Raw genomic sequence first — 20,419 nt, 5'->3', positions numbered from 1 at the left:
CCTTGAAACACCTGGGAAGTGTGCACGGTGGTAAAATGTACACACTTACTAAGCACTTCAGTCCTTTCTGAGTTTTGCTTGAGTTCTTGGAAATTTTAAGTATTTTCCAGGCGCTAGTTTTAAAGTGGTGGTGGTGGCTTTTACTTCATAGAAATCAAAAGGAAGTGACTTGAGGATTTCTTTTTCTTTATTCATGAAATAGAAAAGAGAATATTTCTTACTTGGAAAAGGGGGAAGGAAGACTTGAAACTGAATTAAGTCTCACAGTGCTTCCGTGAGTCAGACTGGGCCTTCTGGTGTAATCTGAACTTGGTCAGTTTTATGAAAATCTGCCAGTACATGACATAATTCCTCCTTTTAGCGAGACATGATCTGAACCGTGGAAAGGCGAACCTTGTATCTCTGTTAAACCACTCTTAGGAGATGTTACCTTTAGTTGGATTCAATTTTTTTTCTCAATTACATATCATTTTCTCTCTTCTTAAAACGAATATGCCCATAAATATTCATATTTCCAACTTTTTACAGTAACTTATTCTAAATTCATGTTGAACATACCTACTGAAAATGAAGCGCCCTTAAGTGCTCCAGCAATTAAAGGAGAGTCGAGACTCTGACTTCTGTCCTCAGTGCGGTTATAAGCCACCCTCAGCGATGAGATAAACACGGCAGATGGACCTCAGAGAAAAGTGCTGGGGTGAACGGGACACGAGAGGAAGGACGGGGCTGGGGGCTGGGGCAAGCTCTCACTGTCTGTGCCACCCATGTGAGTCCTGTCCCCAGTGTTCGCTCATCTGGAAATCAAAAGGTAATAACAGTAGCCTTTCAGGAACGTGTCACGATGACATAAATGAGTGAACTGAACACGTGTACAAGTGTCTGTCCTGCGAGTGCTCTCTGAGCTCCTGTCGTCTCTAAGCGGCGGAGTTCATACGTTCTCTGTCGTGAAGAGCTGGGGACACCGATGCAGCGGGGGGGATGTTAGCAGGTGTCTGGTCTTCCCTCGTACATCCTTATGTTCTTAATATTTACATGAAAACGTTCTCTAGGAGTCATTGTAAATATAAATATAACTATATAAATTCTTGAGTTTTCACCTTAACTAGAATTAGCATAAAATGTTTATACTAGTTTTCATCTCTGTGTATTTCAACATATGAAATATAATTACAACCTTTTCCTTTAAACTATTTCACAGAACATGAAACTGATCCGAAATAACTGGCAATGGGACATTTGATCTTATTACATACTCACAAAATTGCAAGAAAAAAATAAAAACAAGTGTTCCCCAAGTATCTATTTTATCTCTTTAAAATATTTTGGACATGATGAAAAGAAGCCCTAAGTGATTACTGGAGAAAAGAAGCTAATTCAGTATTTCATAAAAGAAGCACTTACTAGGCACACATCTAAGCAATTAAGCCAAGAAACAGAAACAACATAGTGATTTTTAAAAAACTTTAGGCCAAAAGTTGGATGCCTCATTGCTAAATGTAGGCGTGCGATTTACAGCCACACACCCTTTTACAGGTTCTTTGGTCCTTTTGATGCTCAGTTTCTTAGTCTGCAAATTAGAGGCGACTGTTTGTTTCTGACACTAACCATCCAAGGCCTCTTAAATTTCCGGTGAGATGAGGCGACTTGGGAACCTGTAAAGGGCTGTGTCGGTGAAGGCAGGCACTGTCACCGTCACACGGTCTTTATCAGGATGGTGAGTGAACTGCGAGGTGAGCACCCCTCCTCTAGTGATGGGAATGCACACGGTGCAAATGGCACCTTCCAGGCAGGAGGCTTCTTCTTAAAACCCAAGGACGTTTCAACCCCCACCCCCAGATGCCGTCTGTCTTCATGCATGTATTTTATTTTCTAACTAACACGCTTTGAACATCGGTGGCATCGGTGGCATGTGCTGCTAGGGGACTTTTAAGTCCCTGTTGAAGGTTGGCTCAGGAGTGACTGTGTGGTCGTAATCACCGATTTCTGACTTCAAGCACCAGAGCTTAGGATTTTAGAGGAAAATACTCAAAGATACTTACACACTCTCCAAATAAACAGTATTTTGGCCATACTGAAAACCTGTTAATATTAAAATCTGGCACCTTCCCCCGCCCCTTTTCTCCCTTTAATTGAAGTACAGTCAGGCAGAACGTGTCAGTTCTGGTGCACAGCCTCATGTCCCAGTCATGTGTGAACATACATATGTTCGTTGTCATATTTAAAATCTGGCAGCTTAAAAATAGAATGCAGAAGAGGTTTTGAGCTGAACAGTTGTGGGACAGACATCGCTGATGGTTTCACTTGATCTCTCATTTTAGTCTCATAACATCTCTGTCGCCGAAATCCACGCGGACTAACACTTTATTATTGAAACCTGGCGTTCCCTAAGTTCGCGCTCTGAGCCGGAGCCCTGAAAGCACTCTCGGCGTGTTCCTGGTGGGTTCTTCTCCTCGTTTTGCGCTGAGCAAGTCTAGCCTTAAAGACGTCCACGTGCCCTCCCGCAGGCCGCTGCAGCTGTTCTGACAAGATCCCCATCTTCTTCAGATCTGTTAGCTTGTCCCTGACGGTGTTGTCATGGGCTTGAAAGACCTCTTCAGACTTAACTTCCACTTCGCAATTCCTGTCTTATTCTCCAGTCTTCTACTGAATAGTTTAGCTTGGCAAGCATGTTCTCATTTTCTGCCTTTGGGTGTTGTGCTCGCGCCTCAGGAAGCACCGTCATCTTTGGTTTGGAGTGTCCTCTGCCTCCTGTTGCCACTGGATTTTGGTAGTGACCCACTTCATCCATCTTCCTTTCTCCGTAGATTCCTGGTTTTCTTTGCTTTGTGTGACTGACATCTAACGCTCATTGGTGGGTGTTAAACTAACCTGGTGGCAGTGGGGAAGCCCCTCTGGGCGGAGGGTCGTCCGTCCTTTGCTGGAGGTGTTGGGAAGAAGCCACTGTCTGCACGGCTGCCTTGACTCTGTCAACTCTGCGGAGCTCCCAGGCTCAGGGCGTGGAGGAGGCCAGCCCCTCTCTCCTCCTTGCCTTTTAGGTCCTGCATGGTCTGTGTGCCCCTTCCTTAAGGGTTCCAGATTCTCCCCATCACAGATGGACTGGTCTTCACTCATTGGCCTTCCTGCCCTGGTCCCAGAGCTTCTTCAGGCCAGGTAGGTGAAGGCCCTGTGGCTGTCCCTGTGGCTGTCCCTGTGGCTGTCCCCGAGCAGAGCCAGCACAGAGCTCCAGCCAGGCATGACGGTTGAAGAAGCACCTCCTCCTTGGCTGGAGCTGCTGACGGACGTGCGGTTGGCGTGGAGGCCGGCTGGGGCGCTGTCCACCAAAGACTTGCTAACGAGTCATTTGAAGTCGTAGGGCACAATGACAAGGACATGGGTCAATGATCAGTGCCACAAAGGTGAAAAGGTCCCCTTAAAACATCTGCACATGCAGAAAGGACGATTTACAGTTTAACCGCAAATTAAGAATGAGTGCCCAGCCCTCATGCGCTGGACCGAGCGTAGTTACCTCCGCTTGGCTTTGCGGTTCATCTCTGATTCACTGATCTCCTTAAGATCTCCCCTTCTCTTCCTTTTCTTTCCTTTTCTTTTCTTTTCTTTCCTCTTCTTTTCTGTTCTTTTTTCTTATGGGCAGGAAGCTCAGATCATGAGATCTCAATGACTTAGGTATTTTGAATTCCATGAATCCACGTGAAGAGAGCTGGGACTCACTTTACCCGTTCAGACCGATGAGCGGCTCTTGAAAAGACAGACTGTTGGAAAGGGCGCAGGGTTTGAAACATGGCGGACGACACGGAGCAGCAACAAGTGACCCGCGTTGTAGGAGTGCCGGGGGCTCTCATCAGGCTCAGCCTGGATGAGCGAACCTGCATGAAAATAGAAACGACAGAGAGCTTCGAGGCAGGTTACGTGCTTATGATCAACATTTGAATATGATGTTGGGAAATAAGGAGGAAGCTGTGACAGCTATAGAAACTGACGAGGAGACACGTGAAGAGATACGTAAATCGACAAGATGGAATATTCCGATGCTCTTTGTTGGGGAGATGCTGGTGTGCTGGTTGCCCCACCCCTGAGAGTTGGCTGAAACAAAGAATTTGTCCTGTGTGGAGAATAGGAGACTTTGTATGATTGCCTCTGTAAATGTAGAAGACACTCAAAAGAGAAACGTGTACATTTCGATGTTAAGAAATGACCAAGCATTCTTCCATTCCTGAAATAAGTCGATTTGCAGATAACTAGCAAATTCCTAAGCTAAATGGCATTTTAATTTTTCTCCATCCCTTCCAATAAATGTGATCACCAAGCTGCAGAAAAAAAAAAAAAAAAGCAAGCAAGCAAGCAAGCAAGCCTGTTGTGTTGCCCGATACGTGGACTCACTGGATGCCTTTGAGGTCCTTACTTCTCCGCTGTAATGAGTGAGATCTAAATTCCGAGTGCTCAGGGGAGCCTGTCTTGCCTGAGGGACTGCTTGTGAGCACACACTTCTGGGTAATTAAACTGTCCTATTCCAGCAACACTTCCAAGGATGGAGTTATTACTGGTTGAATTCTCAAGAATGTACCAGTTTCTATCGCAACATTTTGACCCTTAAGGAAAGTTCAGAGGACAGCCAGTTTCACTGGTTCCACGCAGACTTTTCCCCTTTCGGTAAATCTTCAATATTAGTTGCTTCACTTCTACTAAAACTAAAGGCAGATAGATTACTGACCATTTCAAATGCCTGGTGACTCATGGCTGATAAAAGGAACAATTTACTTCCCGTTTTAACCACGACAGTTAAGGTTTTGACCAGGAGCTATTTCCAGTCTGTGTGCTATTCCTCTAGCCCTCCCTACTGTTTCTCCTTTTAAAATGAAGTCAGGGATTCAGGGAAAATGCTTACTCTTTGCTAACGAAGTCAAAGGTAGCTTATTAATACCTTAGTATTTTTTATGAAAAGGATATATCTTGCTTCCACAAAATAACACATTTGATTATGCCGTGAATATCTGGGCAGTTGGTTTGGATCCGACCTGTAGAAAATCTGCCCGTCTTCACCTCCACGTTCTGCCAAACGCGGGCTGTGCCCAGTGCTCTCCAGGCGTCACCCACTTCTCAGAGCTCAGCGGCAAGTGAATTTCTCCAAGAATTCTAGAAAATATTGTCACTGTTTTGAATATGTGCATTTCTCCACTTGCAAAAACTCACACCACACTCTTTTTTAAATATTATATGATATAAATCTGCTGTCTAAACACTACCAAAACTCTTTTTCCTTTGGTTATTCAGAAAACCCTTATAATCTTATGGTTGTCAGGTAATGCTGAGTTTACCTATTCCAACACTTTTATTTTTGAGGATAGTTAAATTGAGACCAAAAAAGGTGTCTTTACCCTGGTTTTACACAGCTAGTTAGCAGTCACACTAAGACTAGAAGATAGTTTTGTCTAATTCATCATTCTGTTGTATCATCGCCAACACTCCAGAGGGGAAAGCAGTGATGTTTTACCAGTGAAAGGAGAGATAAACAGTCAGTGGACTAAAAAACAAAATAATAAGTGTAATTAACTAAACACTATGTCCATACCCAGGCTTTATTTTTTATTTTTTAAACTTTTTCTTACTGAATGAAAGATTCTTTAAACTCTATAGTGCTTTATAATTCTCAAAAGTTTCACACACATGATCTCATATAATCCCATAATAACCCCCCCGATATAATTCTCTCCCCCTAAATCGCCCCGCCCCCACTGCCCCGCTGGTAACCACTAGTTTGTTCTCTGTATCCATGAGTCTGCTTCTTTTTGTTTTCTTCACTAGTTTGTTGTCTTTTCTGGATTCAATGTGTTTATTCAGGATTTAAAAACGTCTAAGGGAGCCCTCCTGCACCTTTAAAGGCAGGTGTGATCGGCCCTTCTTACTGCCGGCCACACTGAGGAGCAGAGGGCGGCTGCCTTCGCAGGTCCGAGCCCGCAGGCAGGAGGTCCAGACGTCTGCAGTCACAGCGAAGGCCCGTGGTCGCTGGGCACCGCATTCCTTTCCTGGGAGATGGGCTCACGGGCTGTACTTTGACTGAGTGCTTAGTATTCCTTCGACTTTGGTGGACTTTCTGCTTTAAATGTCAGTTCCATTGGCACCACTCTCTGCCGTGAGAGACCAAGACAAAACCTCGAGGCACTGCAAAAGTGCCGTGGTCCCCGCACTGCTGATCCGATTTTCCACACGTGCATCTGGATCTCACCATGGAGATACACGCCACTTACAGGCTTTTCCCAGGCTTGGCTCCTAGAGGGCCGGTAGGCGAGGGGAGGCCTTTGGCCAGATTCCTAAGTCCTTGGCAGAATAATTTTAGGGCCCAGATATGTCATCTTATTTTCAAAACCACTTTTCTTCTGCTTTCTTTAGATTGATGCCTGTTTCTTCTTGGTGCCACATTTTTCTTCAATCCAGCTGGATGGATTTTCTCATCAAAGAAATCCCCCACCATGTTGCATGGGTCAGTGGCTATTTGTTTCATACAGAAAATACAGACTTAAATTTCTTATCTGGTTTATTTCACACTTTGCAGGCAGACATTTTTCGTATTCTTATGTGTACAGTAATAAAAACCTCATTTTGGAGTTTGAGCAAAATACACTGTACAGTTGGTGAGCTGCAGAACCCCACTGAGCCAATTTGTGTCATTGAGGCGAAACCTAAAACAAACAACCCAAACCGTGTCCTTTGATTGAATTATCTAGATTGCCAGACCTGCTCTTTCCAAATAACTGTATCTCCCTTTGTTTTGCTGCTTTGTAAGTAAGGTCCAGCGTAGGGAGGAAGCAGGTGTGGCCGGGAGGCGTGTGGTCCACAGGCAGCCCCAGGCCATGCACAGCACAGGGGCACTGACAGCATCGTTACTCCTGCCTGACTCTGGACACATCTGTGAAAGTGGGGCCTCAGGAGATAAAGCAAATAAGACTTTTTTTTTTTTCTTTTTTTTTTTTTTACTTTTTGGGTCTTTTTTTAGATTGAAGTATAGTCAGTTTACAATGTTGTGTTAATTTCCGGTGTACAGCACAGTGATTCAGTTATGTATATATATTCTTTTTAATATTCTTTCCATTATGGTTTATTACAGAATATTGAATATAGTTCCCTGTGCTATACAATAGGACTTTGTTGTTTATCTATTTTATATCTATTAGTTAGTACCTGCAAATCCAGAACTCCCAGTTTATCCCTCTCCATTCCCTTTACCCTGTAACCATAAGTTTGTTTTCTATGTCTATGTGTCTGTTTCTGTAAATAAGTTCATTTGTGTCACATTTTAGATTCCACATATAAGTGATATCATGTGATATTTGTCTTTCTCTGTCTGACTTACTCCACTTAGTATGATGATCTCCAGACCCATCCATGTTGCTGTAAATGGCATTATTTCACTCTTTTTTGTGGCTGAGTAGTATTCCATTGTACAAATACACCACAGCTTCTTTATCCAGTCCTCTGTCGATGGACGTTTAGGTTGCTTCCATGTAGCAATAGCTAATTCAAGTCTTTTAAAGGCAGCACCATCCAAAGCTTTCACAAAAACAGCACAGTGAGTGTCATATCCGAGTAGGACCACTCATCAGAGTCAGCCCTTCTGCAACCCTGACTCGTGTTACAGGTGTGGCTCGTGAACAGGTGTGTGGTTGCCTCATCTCAAACTTTCAGTGATGAAAATGACATTTTCTTGAGCTTATTTTACTTATGGTTGTCATATCTCTAGTGTATTTTAATTGTAATTAAGTGCATTCATTTTCTAAGTGTGAACATTAGTAACTATGGTTGCCATTCATCTTTTTGCTGATGTTTTCATTACTGGTTATTTTGCTTGAAATATTTTTGAGCAATTGGAGTTGTCTCAGCCACAGGTAGGAGGGTGAGAGCCTCACAATTAGTGTGGCTCCAAGGGGGTGACAGGTGAGGGGGGGTGACAGGTGAGGAGGGATGACAGGTGAGGAGGGCTGACAGGCGAGGAGGGGTGGCGGGGGAGGAGGGGTGGCAGGTGAGGGAATGCTTGGTAAGGTCAGGCGGCTGGAAGGAACATTTTCCAAAAGCAAAGTCCCCCCAGTTCCCTTCCCACAGATACCCAGGAGAAGATAAAATCTGGAACATCAGATTGCCCTTTGTCTAAAGCTGAGCTTCCATAATTAAGGCTTTAGCTCCCATTCAATGAAAGGTCAGGGTGCTGGCCACACGGGAGGCCTGGAGGGGCAGGCGAGCGAGAGGAACGCCAGCCTGAGGGGCCCTGACAGGCACCGTGCCAGTGGGAGTGCTGTGCCTGCCTGCGGGCTCCCACATCAGCACTGTCCACCCGCCAGGACCCAAACTCAGGGAGACTGCCGGGAGAGCGGCCGCGCCCCCGGCAGGACAGGATGGGAGCTGTGGGGTCCACTTGTGGAGGCGGGGCTCAGGGAAGAGCAGCCCTGCACCTCCAGGGATGGTTTGCTTGTTAATGTTTTCTTCCTACTCCAAGAATTATGACCGGGAAACCTAATTAAGATCGTTTTCAGGTGGAAACAGTGAAGCATATAATCACAGGTGAATCATTACTGGTCACGGAGTAGAAAGGTGACACTTCATAGAGAAATATTTCTCCATTTGGGGCTCCAAAGCAGAGATTACAGCCTTCATAAAAGTGAAAATATAGCTTCAATCAGAGCTTAAATTCTCTCCTGGTTGAAAATGTGCTCTGAGCATCCACCAACATCCTTTCTGATCTTCCAGTTAATGTGGAAGATGGGATCCTCCTTGCAATAGGAAAATGCAGTGCATCTAATTAGCTCGTGTGAATCTTTCATTTGTTTCATTATTTCTTAAATACTAAAAACGAATGGGACGCATTCTTTAGCCTTTTATCAGCAGTTGTTAAATCACAATGCAGACGTTTTCTGACCTACAGGAGTCGTGCTCACAAGAAAACGATCTACAATCCACGTGTGCCAGGAGATGGACTGTGGTGGTGAAGAGAGAGAAAGGAGAGAAAAATGGAGAAAAGTGCCTACTGTGGTTTATTATTGTCATTAAGTGACATTGAGAAGTGGGACATCGTTGACCCAGAGCCCCTAGTTTTGCTGCCAGAAGGTTAAGGTTCTAGTGAACATGTGATTCCTTATGTTCCTGGCATCATGACAGTCAATCATGCTTTTCCATAGGGACATCAGCACACTGTATATTTTATAGCAGCTTTATTGAAACATAATTCACACACACAGTGTACACCTGCTTAAAGTGTGCCCTCCACTGGTCTTCAGAATACACCCTGGGTTGTACAGCCATCCATCGTATAACTTTGGAGCGTTCCATCACCCCAGGGGAACCCGGGTACCTACAACAGCCCTTCCCAACCCCTCACTCCCAGCCCTAAGCAACTGCTAAGCTACCTTCCATCTCTACAGATTTGCTCATTCTTGGCATCTCAGATAAATAGAATCATACGATGTGGGTTTTTTTTGTTTTTTTTTTTTGTTTTTTTTTTTGCAACTGGTATTTTCACTTAGTATAAAGTTTTCAGAGCTCATCCAGCTGGACATGCTGGTATCTTGAGAGTTTTACTATCAGATGCTCTGGGCAAATGCACTGTGAGTCATTCTGAGGGACAGACGCACAGGCGTGGTGGACAGACGTTCACTTGCGCCACGTGGATGCGAATGGGAGGGAAAGAGTGGCAATGTGGATGGGAGTCTAAGGCACTGGGTCTCCTTCCAGCTCTGTTCTGCTGCTCAAGGCTTGTGTGACTGCAGGTCGGTGTCTCCTTGGTTAAAGATAAGAGATGTAAGGGCTGTTTACCTTGCTTCTTTGCCCTGCAGGCAGCATTCTGACCAGGTAGCATTGTCTCCACACTTTTTTCTCTTCAGTTCTGTGAGCCAGGTAGAATTCGGGTCTGGTGCTGATGGGTCTGGGTTCCCATTTCTGTCAGCTGCTCGGTTTTGTATTGTACCTTTAGATGACTATTTGAGCTCAAATTCATGAAGCAATGCTATGAATAGCTTCCAATTTATTTCAGTGCGTCCTAAAACCTGTTTTAAATGGGACCTTACTGAGACTTCGTTTTCTCCTCTGTTTTTCATAGCTGATCTGACAAAACATGTCTTTGTAAATCTTTTCAGTTTAGAAAGAATTTTGCTTTGCCTCCTCACTAATGTCTATTTTTAAAACTTATTTCTAAAGCTCAACACGAGAAAAGTGGTATGAGTCAAATCTGTTAACTTTCCACAATTTATTTTCAACGTAACACAAATTAAATTGAAATGTGCTTCACACGTCACAGGGCTTATTCATAGTAGGCCCTCAGAATGATTGTTAATTTTATGTGTCAAGACCAAAGTGCCCGGGTAATTGGTCAAACATTATTCCTGATGTTTCTGTAAATGCTTTTTTTCCTGATAAGATTATGCATTTAAATCTGTAGACTTTGAGGAAAGCAGATTGCCCTCCCTAATGTGGGTGGGTGTCATCCAATCAGTTGAAGGTCTTCAGTGAGAAAGACTGGCCTCCCTGAGCTGGAGGGAATCCTGCATCTGATGGACTGCTGGTCTACCCTGCAGATTGGAGACTTGCCAGCTTCCACAATCATGTGATCCAATACCTTAAGATCAACCTGTGTGTGAGTACACACACACACACACACACACACAGAGGCACACTCACACACATGTGCACCTCATTCCTTAGGTTCTGTTTCTCTGGATACCCCTGACTCACCCTCTTAGTGATGTGGGCTTACTCCTCTCTTCCTCCCATCGTGGCAAACCTCTGGTCCAGGTGTGTCCTGCTCACCTTCTCAATCCTCCCTCCTAACACAGTCCCTGCACAGGGCAGGAGCACAGTCATGTTTGTTGAAAAAATAATTAGTCTTGTCTTATATTCATTTTTATTGTACTCCTATTTCTTTGTCCTTTTTGACCAGAATTTTTATATTTATCCAGCTCAGTGACAGTAAGTATTCATTAGTGATGTCCTTGATGCAATGAAGTTTTAAAAATTATCTCATGAATCTGGAAAATAGTTGGGATTCTGTTCAGTATAATTCTGAAGCCGCATCTAGGTCCTTTCTTGTGGAATTGGTAGTCGTATGTGGTGCGTGAAGAACTGCCCAGGCACCTTGGTGCCTGCATTTAATGTGCGTTCGAGTTTATTTGTATAGCACTCACAGAGGTGACTTGAAATGACTCGTGGCATTCAGAGTAGGAGAAGACATGGGATTTCTGACTTTAATTTCCAGTTAAAACAGGAATTGCTAAGCCAACACTATTTTTTGTGACATGAAGTCGAGTGCCACATACCTCTTCTTGATGAAAGTCTGTTATCCTGGAAAATGTAAACCCTGAGCTGAGAGTGCCCATCCCCCCACCGCTGGGAGCGCACTGGCGTTGGCTGCCCCACCAAATGTGCTAGAACGGCACGAGTCATCTGTCATCAGCAACGTTGGCCGCCCTGGGTCACGTTAGGTAGATGGTGACTGCTGCACACCGTCCACTCTGAGAGCATGGTTTTCTACTGCAGGTTGTGACAAATCTAGTCACAGAGAGCAAGACGTTTAACAGGGGACGATGATGACCATGGTGGTGGTGCTGGTGGTGCTGGGGTGGTGGTGGAGTGGTGGTGGTGCTGAAATCTTCAGCCCTTTCTCTACCCCTTTCTTCATGAGAAGCAGAATGTGTTTCTGCATATAGTGAACATGAATGTACATGAATATGTATGTTTATGGTGACAGAGGCCTGACTTATCCACCGATGTAACAACTTGCTGTTTAGTCAGTCTGTTCTCTTCCCGAGAACACGGTGCTCTGGTTTTCACATTTACTTACCTGAGCAGAGAATGAGTTCAGAAAACAAACAATTCAGCTCATCAGTGGGGGCTCAAGAGGGCTCTTTGTCCAGACCCCAGGACAACGATCCCCACAGAAACCTGAAATCCAGGCAACCAGACACTCGACCTGTATTTCCCTGAGGTGGAGTTTGTCGGGGACCTCAGCCAGTGCGCCACCAGAAGGACTTCGTTTTCAGACCACAGGATTTTTTTTTTAATGGAAATAGTACAAATAGGCACCACTCTGGCTGTGTGATCTCAGAGATACTTAAAGCCAAACACTGTCTTACACATTTTTAGTTTATTTCCACTCCCTTTTTCTTTTTTTCTGCGTGCTATTTTTACTAAGTCACTGAGTTTTTTCCAACTTTGTCCTGTAGTCCGCAGGAAGGTCGAGGTTGTCAGTGTGCTGGCCACTGTGGTTCCCACTTTTATGCCAGCCCTTCTCATGCCTCCCCTCAACTCTCATCGAAATGTCAGGCATCTTCCAGACCACGTGGTGTTCCCGGTGCTTTCAGCACGTAATATTCGTACTAAAAATAAGTTTGGTTTCTATTTCTGATTGAATTTTTTCTTATTCCAATCTCTAATGGTGTCTCTATTTTTCTTGCTTCTATTAGGAAAATGGTGGGAAAGAAACAGACTTTGGAGTCTGACTACTTGGGTTGAATCTTTGGTCAAGTTGCTTCTCTAATGTCTCAGTTTGTGGGTCTGTGACATGATGTAGATTTTTTTTTTTTAAGTCAAAGGATTTCATCAGGCAGAGCAGCTTACATTTTCATCTAATAGAAGCACATCAGTGTTGGAACAAGTTTTTACATGAGGAAAAACTGCATCTAATCTAGCGGACACACATCACCAGTAAAAGCGAAGAGGGCGTGGAGCTGTAAATCGTAGGTCTGCAGCTGAAATATAGTCAGTTCTTTAGATGGATTAGTTACCATTATGTTTTTCATGTTTAAAAGTCAATTGCTTATTCCAGTTCTTTTGAATAAAACATAGATTTCGCCTCTGAAATTGATTTAGTTTTATTTCACGTTTTCCCCAGTGGTAGTTAATTTGTGATAAACAAAGGGTGCGATGACTTGGGAAATCATTTTCTTTATTTTAGAGCCATATTTCGTGTGCGATAATCTACACCTAGCACGTAATTAATGCCCAACAAATATTTTTATGACTCTGCTGCAGTGCTAACAGCCATATTGCGTTTTATGTAAACTTAGTGTTATATCATTAATTTGCCAGCGATACTTTTTCAATCTTTCTATAAACAATGTCAACAAGTGTTTTCATGCTCTGTCTATTTGGAGATGACGCCGTGAGTGGAAGTGAAGGCCAGCACTTCCCTAAGCATCGCTCTCAGTGCCGAGGCAGTGAGCGTCCTCGTAATGGCCCCACAATGCTGGGCCTGCTCTGACTTTATCTCACAGACGGATGAGCTGACCACAGACAGGTTAGGTGGCTTGCTGGACATCACATTAATACGGTGGCAGAGCAGGGCCTCGAGCAGCGCCCGCCTGGCTTTGGATTCCACGCCTTTAATAACCATTCTCTTCTTCCACCGAAGTGCAGAGGCCCCGTCCTCAGGGAGTGCCCAGCCCACCCTCCCACAGTGTTTTCACCGACCACAAAGTCTGCTTTTGTAGCTCTGAGCCTACGAAGCTTCCTGCCTGGTTTACTGTCTCCTTCGGTGTACAACTTTGCTCAGTGTATGTGGAGGTGAAAGATTTTTCATCCGATAAAATCTTCAATATACATCATTTTTTTTGTTTTCAGTTTTTGTTAATTTAGTATAATGTGTAGACTGTGTTTATGTTCCAATGGGCTAATCTGGGCAAAAAAGTTTTTTTAAGTTCAATGAGTGTAATCTTATCCTTTTTTCAATCTACCTTTACTATGTCAGTGCTGGGTCTTCTGAGTTCAGCCCTTTCTCTGAAATATCTCTTTTATTTGTAGTGAGAATTGCTAGGTGTTAATTATCACTGCAAGTGGAATTAAAGCAAAGAAAATTTTGTTAAGCAGAATTAATTACTAGGCTGGCACGTAACAGAAAGTTTTTAAGTGACTAGAAAGCTGCCATGAGCGTGTGTGTCTCACTATTGACATTTGTGGGTCAAGGTAAAGATTATCGAAGAGCCTGTTTCTCCAGCACCTCCTTGCGGCTCTGCAGAAGTGTGTGCACCTGTCCAAGCAGGTATGGGACTGAGGGCACCCTCCTCCCACCGCCATCCTGTCCTTGTTCCTCAGGGCGGCAGAGGCTAGCCCTCCCCACCTTGCAAGCCCAAGTACGTTTCCCGTACCTGGTGGACAGTCTCTGATTGTTTTTTTGCAAAGAAATACAGCAGTAACTGCTCAATGTATATTTAAGTCTATTTATACCATTTTGTAAGGGAGTGAAGATTTTCGCAGAGAAGAATGAGTATGTTTTCTGTTCTTCCATTTTTTTCTGTGCCAATGCCAGTTGCTCACACATGTCCTTGAGTTTGATGATTTGAAATGTGCCTGACTTACCATATAATAGCTCATGGGATTTCAACACCCTGCCCCCGCACCAGGTTCTGCTGCATTTTACCTCAAGGGTAAGTGTGGTGGTGAATTTTTGCATCAACTTGACTGACCACAAGATGCCCACGTTAGACCTTACTCCTGCTTTTGTGAGGATGTTTTGGGGTGATATTGGCGTTTGAATTGGTAGGTGGTCCCCCCAGTGAGGCAGGGCACCATCCCATCCCCTGCGGTCCTGACCGGAGCGAAGGGCAGAGGAAGAGGGGTTTGCCCCTTGCCTGCCTTACTGCCGAGCGGGGACATCTCACCTGATCTGTACTGCCCGGGACGGGGCGCTTCTCCGCAGGCAGCCCTGGTTCCCAGGTCTTTGGAGGCAGACAGACCAGTACCATTTACTCTCCTGGGTCCCCAGCTTGCAGCTGACAGAACCTAGGACCCTCCACCTCTGGTCATGCAAGCAAATCCCTCGTAACAGATCTGAAAGCAGTCTGCTCCTCCAAAGGGTCCTGGCCAAGGCGATCGGGTCTTTAAATCTTTCACTTTTGCTTGTTGTGACTTGAGAGGCAGCCGGAAGGAACACATCTGGCGCGCTTTCCTGCGGCAGGCTGAGTTAATCCTCCAGGCCCTGAATTTTCACAAGCATCTGGAAAGACTATGGTGTGAGGTACCATGAATCCGTCATGGTCCTTGTCCTGAAAGGACTCAACGTTTCCAGGCTGCCATGAGCAGGTGTCTCCCCTCTGGGAGAGGATACAGGCCCGGGAGGGCCGGGGGCATCTTCATGGGGAGGGTGGCCCCGGTGGTCCAGAAAGCTGGGAGGCAAGGCGTTTCAGGACACATCTGGGGATGATAGTGGACCCTTCTGCTGGTTTGGCGTTTACTTGGGGAAAATGCCGACGTTGACAGGAAAGAGTGAAAACAAGGCTGCATGTGAGACCCGAGGGGCTCGAACGCCGGTTAAGGGGTCTCGGCAAAGTCTGGGGGAAAGAGTGAGAGTGAGCACTTCTGAGCTTTGGAAATTTTAATTTAAGAATAGTGTATAAAATGGATCAGAGACAGAACAAGGGGAAAACTAGGTGAAAGCGTTTCCAGATCAAAGTAACTAATATATTGGAGGTTGTGTATCTGCTGCTTAATTCAATTAAAGTCTTCTGTTCTGATTATGATTTTTTTTAATGAGGTGGTTGAACTAGTTTTTTTAGGAGGCTTAATCCGCTTTTTAAGTTTCCTCCTTTTGATTGACTGTGTGCTTGCAGGAGCTCACAGAGGGGCGTCAACACGGTGAAGCCTGGTGTCCTTCACCACGGGGTTCATGAGGCGCTACATGGAGAACTGTGAAGTTCAAGAAAGTTCTTACTAGCAAATTTATTTTAAGTCACCTGAATTTTCAAGCTACATTTGTGACATGCAGCACTTGGCTTTGGGGCATGTTTCAAAAGGAGGTTTTTTTTTTTTTTTTTTTTTTTTTTTCCTGCATTATCAAAACAATAATGACACAGTTGTGTAAATTCCAATTTATAGAAGGTGAGAAACTCACGTTTGAATTGGTAGATGGTCCCCCCCAGCGAGGCAGGGCACCATCCCATCCCATCCTCAGCCACACTGCCAACGCTGCCGTCCATGCATCTCCCAATACGTCCTGCTGTTTGTTGATGGAATTAAGGATTGTGTGTGTGTGTGTGTGTTTAATCATGGTTTACTACTGAATCCCAACAAGAACATCTCATGCTCTTTTAATTTATTTTAACCTAAATTGCTTGATGCATACAATTTGATTTTATTTTAAGGAAACAGAACGATCTTGGGTGGGTTAGTCGGGGTTCGCTGCAGAATGCAAGTTCTAGGTAGGTTGGTATCTGACTGTTAGAGGGTTTCAGTGATTTAAAACTCCAGTAATACCTCTGACCCTCACCTTCATGCAGAAGCTCTCTGTTCGTGCTGAGCAAGAGCTGCACAAGGCCTTCGCCAGGCGATCAGCTCCCACAGAGTGTCAATGCCATCTGTGTGCAGTGGGGAGTGTTGCACACAGACATGCACTGAAGTAGGCTGCATTCTTTCCAGGATGCATGGGTGTGCCATTGCCCAGGTTTAAAATTCCCCCACATCTAGCCTTTTAGCAGTTCGTCTGAGCTGAGCAGGGCCTGCTTCTCAGACTACATGCACTTGTTTCAGGTGATTGTTTCTACTCTGGAGCTGCCAAAATTATCAATAATAAAATAAGTGTCTATTTCATTAGAGAAGTAGGCTTTTACTAACCAAATCCAAACTAGAGTCAGATATTTTTCATTCCTTTTTTTTTTTAATTCCACCCGAGCTGAGTCAGAGAAAGAATTTATGCAGTTCTCACCACCGTGCTCTGGAGAAGGCTCATTCGGCTGAGATCCTATAGCTGCCAAGACTGGACACCACCTTCTCCCCAAATGCCAGAGACCTCTTTTCTCCTGCCTTGAAGAGTTGGCAGTTACGGTGAGAGAGGGACCCCCTGTCTAAGCCAAGCCAACTTGAAGCTGCAGAGGGTGTGGGAGGACCCGTGTGGCTGTGAGTGCGTGGAAGTCTCCTTCCAAGCTGACCTCAGAGAAAGAGTGTCTGTGTTTCAGATGCAATGAAATTCGCTGCTTCAGTTTGGTGGGTCCCGGCTTTCATAAAATGATGCACCAATGTGTTTTGAAAATTAAAAGGAATTTAAGCAAGACATAAAGATGTGTAAAAAGAGGTATACGTTGGAAGAGGAGAATACTGTTTCAATATATTTCAATATACAGGTCAAATCAATTGAAATTAAGGCTTTAAAATTAGCGATGCAGAGGATGAGAAAGGCATACTTGGAGGAAAAATGGTAACAGTGATAAATCTGAATCTATTTGGTAACATAAAGACCGTTTCATTTCCAGAAACAATAGCTCTACAATCACTCTAGCAACTGCATTAGGGTCTGTATTTCCATTCAAATTCAGTAAGAGAGGGTTTTTGGGGTTAAGCACCTATGGCCTTGGGGGAGAGGAAAGCCTGTTCACGCTTACCTAGAAATCCCAGTTTTCTTGTTTCAGGCTGTTAGGCTGTTTCCTCTCTGAACACGTTAAGCTCATTCATCGTTCAAGGAAGCCTGCTGTTTTCCAAAGTGAATGAATGTAGCTTCCAAAATTTCCAATCATCCAGCTCTCTTTTTGTTCCTATGCAGAAGCACCGGCTGTAACTCCATAGAAACCATAGACGGTAATATGAGCTAGCAAAACCAGCTTAGCGCTCCAGCCAGAGGTCGGTAAGGTGACAGCCACTGGAGCAAGGCTCATTTACGAACGCTAAGACTTGCTTCGCCCCCGTACTGCACGGAGCTCTTTTCTGTATTTTCTAGCTTCTTTGAGTTCCCAACAATTCTGTGAGGTAGGTAGATAAATTAAGATAGCTTTTTTTTTTTTTTCCCCTAGACGGGGAATCTATATTCCCAAGGATGTAAAGTTAAAAAGGTAGTAAAATCATCCTCATGCCTTTTGATTTTGAACTTCTTGCCCTTTCAACTGTTTCCCAAGACGATGCAAAGGGAGTTTTTACTTTTCACTGTGGTGCCACCGGTAGGGAGAGCCGTGGCCTGGGGGTTGGCGAGTGCAGCCCGCACGGCCCAGGTCAGACACTGGCGTGGGTCCAGACCCGTGCCTCCTTTCACCCCCCCCGTAAAAGGATGGAACTAGATCTGAATGATCAACTAATAACACTTGGTGATGCTATTTAAGATTATTTAAGATGTTTCAAAAACAAATTATGTCTAGAATAATATATTTTATTGATGAAAATTCCCCAGAATGTATTCTGAAAACGTTAGTTTCGTGGATGTGAATATATATGATGTCATATAACAGCTTTATGGGCCACTTGGTTTGGGATATTCAGGGTAAAACAAAATTAGACAAACTTCTATTTGTAGCAGGATGTCTCAGTTACTTAACAGATTGAGTGCAGAGACAGGCAAAGAGCACATGGGACAGACACGTCCGGGAACGTGTTGGGGGACATCCTGGGAGGTGCCTCCTGGGAAAAACCCTCCCAGCCAAACAGCTGGGCATGGATCTCCGTCTGCAAGTCATCATGGTGCTCCTTCCAAAATGATTCTGAGGTGGTTAAAGGCTAAAGGCTGTGCATTTAAGGATATCTTTGCTGCAACAAGATCTAAAGAGGATTCTTACCAAATATAACCGCAAGCAGGAGATTTAGAGCATCTTAACTCACAGGCTCCTCAGCTGCTGAGATTGTTTTAGTTCTTTATTTATGACAGTGCTGGATGAGTGGGTTTCTGACATTTCTTACTGAATTTCATACTGAGAACCCCTGCTTTAGCTACCTTAGTATGCTTTTTGATGTTGACTTCATGATATAAAACGATTTTAAATCTCCCAAGATTAAGATTTTAATTAGTCACCACGAAATACATGGCGGCCTTTGCCTTCAGATCCTCGCGGCCGCGCTGGGTTGTATGGTCGGAGCACACTCTCTGCAAGGCCTGGCGACGCTTTCCGGGATGACTGTTTTCAGGATCAGAAACCTGTGAGGCACATGTGAGTGTATCTGGCCTCCTGAGCTAACTCTCTGGTGCCTAACAGAAATGTCCCACACACGCGTGAATCGCAGGTGGTCCCCAGGTAGGGACATTTGCTGTCGGTGTGGGGAGAGAGTTACCCGTGTAGAGCAGCACCCTTGTGTGTCTGCAACATTTTAGAGACATGTTTACACCCGAAGAGGCTCCATTTGTTGATATGTAATTTGAAAAATTTTTGTCTTTGTTTCTGACAAATTAATGGGGTTGAGAATTTGTCATATTGCCTTCTTTCAGTACTTTTTCCCTCTTTTTCTTTGGTTTACATTTCTGTTGGTGGTGGGGTGCATGGCATTGAGTTTCATTATTTTTTAATTAATAGCTTCTTTTACAAAGTATATTTGCTTCTGGAGTTATTTTTCTTATTTTCATTTCCAAAATTGGGATAGAGAGAGAATTGGAAAGGAAGTCCACTGCCATGTCTGACAGCTATTATTAATCACAAGACTCACAGCCCAATTTACTACAGAGCAATGACTCAGCCAGACGAATCTCGCAATCAGTGCAAATTTAATTAGATTTTACATCTTTTTAAGGGGAAAACAAGGCCTTCTTTAAGGCTCAGTGTGAATATTTGTGCAGAAAACAGAAAGGAATGGGAAGAGGAGCGTCCTTTTTGTAAAGTGGGGTGTGCACGGCATTACTTACGTGCCTTTGCTACAGACAGAAGGGGTTACAGGGCAAGCCGTCACTAATTTCTATGTTTTTCCATTTTTATATTTATTTCCAACACATTACCTGATGCTTTCCAGGCCACGAGGCTGAATGAGGCAGACTGTTTGTTGGCTCTTTTCACGGCACTCACCTCCGAGTGGGTCCAAGAGGGACCAGGAATGTGAAATAAGTGGAGACCTAGGACGGGGATGAATGCTATGCAGGAAGTTCTACAAAATCATGAAGAACGAGAAGGGACAAACTTGTCCAGGAAGGCCTTTCTGAGGAGGGAAAAGCTAAGCCGAGGTCACTGTGCAGGGCTCGGAGAGGCGCAGGGCCCGGGCGGCGCCCAAGGCAGGGGTCCCCAAGGGCAGTGATAGCCCCCGGGGGGGCTCAGGCACGGCTGATACACGGCTGCAGGTTACGCGAAGGGACAGCTCCATGTCGCGCAGAGAGATGCGGGGACGGAAGGCGCGGGACGTGACTGTGCGTGACGGCCCGGCACGGGCGGACCCTGCGCCGAGGGCCTGCGGGAGGGGCGGTGGGCCCGGACCTCGTGCGGGGGCCGGGTGGACGGGGTGGGCGGCGGGGGCAGATCCGGGGCTGGGTGGTCCGGAAGCAGGGTCGGTGTCCAGTCCTCCAGGCACCCACCCTGCAAACGGCCCGACCCGGAGCCCGGTGAACGCCCCGACTTGCCCACAGGTTTCCCACCATTTTCTCCTGAAACGAGCCACGTTGCTCACGTGGAACACACGACGAAGAAACCGCAGGGGCTGCGCGGTTCCCCCTTCCCGAGCGCGGAGCCCTTTGCCCTGGCGGCGGAGGACCGGCCCTTGTGCCGGGCGAGGCTGTCCGCCC

At 45.1% G+C, this 20,419-nt stretch overlaps 1 protein-coding gene and 1 pseudogene across 1 annotated transcript in view; both read left to right on the top strand.

Annotated features, from left to right (window-relative positions):
- The window catches only part of SNTG1 (syntrophin gamma 1), a 357,968-nt gene that overhangs the window by 20,857 nt on the left and 316,692 nt on the right, over window positions 1-20,419 (top strand). The window lies entirely within an intron of this gene.
- Window positions 3,637-4,182, top strand: LOC102513383 (annotated as a pseudogene).

The sequence above is a fragment of the Camelus ferus genome, chromosome 29 (assembly GCF_009834535.1).
Source record: "Camelus ferus isolate YT-003-E chromosome 29, BCGSAC_Cfer_1.0, whole genome shotgun sequence".
In the NCBI taxonomy this organism is placed as follows: Eukaryota; Metazoa; Chordata; class Mammalia; order Artiodactyla; family Camelidae; genus Camelus; species Camelus ferus.
Note: the sequence above shows the minus strand (reverse complement) of the source record. Positions and strands in the feature narration are given on the sequence as shown.